Genomic DNA, 3,570 nt, shown 5'->3' with positions numbered 1-3,570 from the left:
AAGAGTGATAATATCCCTTATATTGGTATTGATGTGTTAAACAAGTGTCAAGAAGGTTCCATAAGGATTGGAGATCAAACGAGTCGACGAGAACGAAAACGGAATAGCTGGGCACTATACGGCCCAACATACGCACCATATAAAATATATTGGCCGTATGTTAGGTAGTATATTTTGCCAAGGGGGACATCACCTACTGGACCAAACATACGGCCACACATACGGCCCGTATATAATGTACGGACTGTATGTTGGTCCGTATGTCTCGGTCGGGACAACTTTCATGATTTAATATAAGGGACCTTTTCTCATTTCATTTCACATCTCTACACTTCAAAAAAACTCTAGAACACTCTCCAACATTCATCTACAAGAAATCAAAGGAAATCAATGATCAACTACACCAAAATCCATGAAAACAAGTGTGTGCAACCTAGCAAAAGTTCATCTTCACCAAGAAATCCCAAGGGAAGTGAAGTAGCATTTTGGTGCAAGAAGAGAAGTTCTACCCAAGGGGTTTTCATACATCATCTAAGGTGAGTTTTATGGTCATTCCATGTTGTTTAAGGTATTGGAAGGCTAAGACACTTGAATTGTAGAAAGATATAGGAGATGGGTCATGAAAGAGTGAATAGTATCATTGTTGAATAATAGTTTGGGATGAACTATGAATATTGGAATGTTGTGATTGTAAATAGGTTGAGAATGACATTTAGAACATGGAATAAGTATTATATATGAGAAAACGCGATAGTGAGTTATAACCATAATTGTGGAAAAATTGATGGGAAATGGTGAATTGTGAGAAATGTAGGTGAACGATGATTGTTGTTTGCGATATTGTGAATGTTGTATGAACGTTTGGGAGTTGATATTGAATATGGGAAAAGTAGTAGAAACAGAGGAAATGCTACCCAAATTTCCCTAGAAATAGTAAAACGTTCTTGTAGTCTATTAACTAATGTTAATGCGAATTCACTTGAAGGTAGAAACGTGGGCTTCAAGGAGATCAAGCAAGCGATAAATTAGTTGAACGTGAAAGGTATGTGAGGATAGTCCTTTATTTCGAGTGGAATGAATCTTATGGCATGAATTTCCTCCTTCTTCACGAATTTCCTATCTTCAAGAAAACCAAGAGCCCTTGTTCATGAATATCCATATGAAATAAGAGATACACTATGAGTACGATAATGATGATGATAAGTTAAGTCTAAAGAATCTAGAATCCATGATATGATGATCTTATAAAGCAAATGATGCTATCTATAACCCATTGATGTCGTTATTGTATACACTCACCTTAAATGCTAATCCTTTCAAGGTGAAGCAGAATGTGCTCCATAATGAAATAGGGGGATTACGACCTTACGTCACCCCGATAAAGTATAGTTGTCTTTGAGTCTTTATGCATGTATTATGATGAGCATATTACGATGAGCATATTATGTTGAGCATATTATAATGAGCATGTATTATAATGAGCATATTATGATGAGCATATTATGATGGGCATATTATAATGAGCATATTATGATGATGTTATAGCACCGCGCCTATGTGGCCGGGCAGTCACCGCTAAGGCGGGCAGCGTATACACCATGGCTAGATGGCACGGGTAGACACCACTAGTGGGCGGCATGAGATGGTACCCCGGACGCGGGAGGCCTGGACGCAGGATAATGCTAATGATTATCACACCGATTCGATGTGGACGGGCAGCTTATACATTCATGCATATATGACATGATGATGATTATGAGTAAGCCAGCATGCATTATTTCTTCTATGATTGACAGTCAGATACAAATATTCCTTATTATTGCTCTTCTATTTCATTGACGTATGATTATTGTTTATGCCTCTCATACTCAGTACAATGTTCGTACTGACGTCCGTTTTCTTTGGACGTTGTGTTCATGCCCACAGGTAGACAGGGAGGTGAGCTTGATCCAGACTTGTAGTAGCTGTCAGCTGATTTGAGAGCACTCCAATGTTCCGGAGGTGCTGATGATTATTCTTTTGTGTACATATGTGTATTTTGGGCATGACGGGGTCTTGTCCCGTCCTTATGTCTAGCACTCCGGTAGAGGCTCGTAGATGCGCAGTGTGGGTTATATGGTCTCACGAAGTTGCTATTATGTATATGTATATATATATTGTTTTGATAGCCGAGAGGCCATTGTATATAAAAGTATTTATGTTCCCCAATGAAATATGATTTTCTTATGATTTGAATATGAATTTGATAAAAGGGCGTTAAACGAGTATGATGAGTAATAGAACGAGTGGCGCTCGGTGGTCAGCTCCGGCTACCCGTCACGGCCCCTAGTTGGGTCGTGACAGTATCAACAGAATCATTTTCTTATTTCTACTAATGATGCTAACAAAAATCCATTTTTGGGGTGCAGCAAGAGTTTGTATTCTCAAATGATATTAGAGGGATTTGCATTTATTGTGGAAATTCCGTTTTCTCTATGATTAATATCTTCTTTCAAAGGCAAAAAGATTTTCAAATCTCATAATTTCCGATCAATTCATTCAACATCACCTTTTTTAGAGGACAATTTTTCACATCTAAATTATGTATTAGATATACTAATACCCTGCCCCGTTCATCTTGAAATCTTGGTTCAAACTCTTCGCTATTGGGTAAAAGATGCCTCTTCTTTACATTTATTACGATTCTTTCTCCACGAATATTGAAATTTGAATAGTCTTATTACTTCAACGAAGCCCGGTTACTCTTTTTCAAAAAAAAAAAAAAATCAAAGATTCTTCTTCTTCTTATATAATTGTTATGTATATGAATGCGAATCCACTTTCGTCTTTCTATTGAGATAGACCCCAGTTCTCTAATAAAATGATGATACTACATTGGGAATAGCTAGGATAGCTCAAATGGTAGAGCAAAGGACTGAAAATCCTCATGTCACTAGTTCAAATCTGGTTCCTGGCACATGATTAATTTGTATGGGTCTCTCTTCCCTAGAATAAATTTCGAATTAATTGATTTGAATCAATATACATATTCTTTTACAGTCTAATCTACTTTAATTAAGTGATTTATTAGATAATCGAAAACAGAATATCTTGAATACTATTAGAAATTCAGAAGAACTGCGTGAAGGGGCTATTGAACAACTTCAAAAAGCTCGTTTTCTTTTACGGAAAGTAGAAACCGAAGCCAAGCAGTTTTGAGTGAATGGATACGCCGAGATAGAATGAGAAAAATTGAATTTGATTAATTCAACTTATAAGACTTTGGAACAATTAGAAAATTAAAAAAAACAAAACGATTCAGTTTGAACAGCAAAGGGCGATTAATCAAGTCCGACAACGGGTTTTCCAACAAGCCTTACGAGGAGCTTGTTATATCCCGTAATTTATACAATCGGATATTTCAAGAAGTTGTGGTAAGTGAAGGGCAAGACCATTGTCCAAAATTATTTTAATGTACAAGTTGGTTATGAATATTATTTATGAACATTATTAGTATGGAAATAATGAGAAGGTTAAGGGTAAAAAGGGAAATTCACAAAATGGCTCATGGTAATATTGCGGAAGGCTAAG

The 3,570-nt window shown here is 36.6% G+C and overlaps 1 non-coding gene across 1 annotated transcript; it reads left to right on the top strand.

Moving 5' to 3' along the window:
• Nucleotides 1-2,883: 2,883 nt before the first annotated feature.
• On the top strand, nt 2,884-2,956 carry TRNAF-GAA (transfer RNA phenylalanine (anticodon GAA)). The gene has a single exon. It is a non-coding gene; the product is annotated as a tRNA-Phe (tRNA).
• Nucleotides 2,957-3,570: the final 614 nt, after the last annotated feature.

The sequence above is a fragment of the Lycium barbarum genome, chromosome 7 (genome assembly GCF_019175385.1).
Source record: "Lycium barbarum isolate Lr01 chromosome 7, ASM1917538v2, whole genome shotgun sequence".
NCBI lineage: Eukaryota > Viridiplantae > Streptophyta > Magnoliopsida > Solanales > Solanaceae > Lycium > Lycium barbarum.
This window is presented reverse-complemented; position numbering and strand designations above follow the sequence as displayed.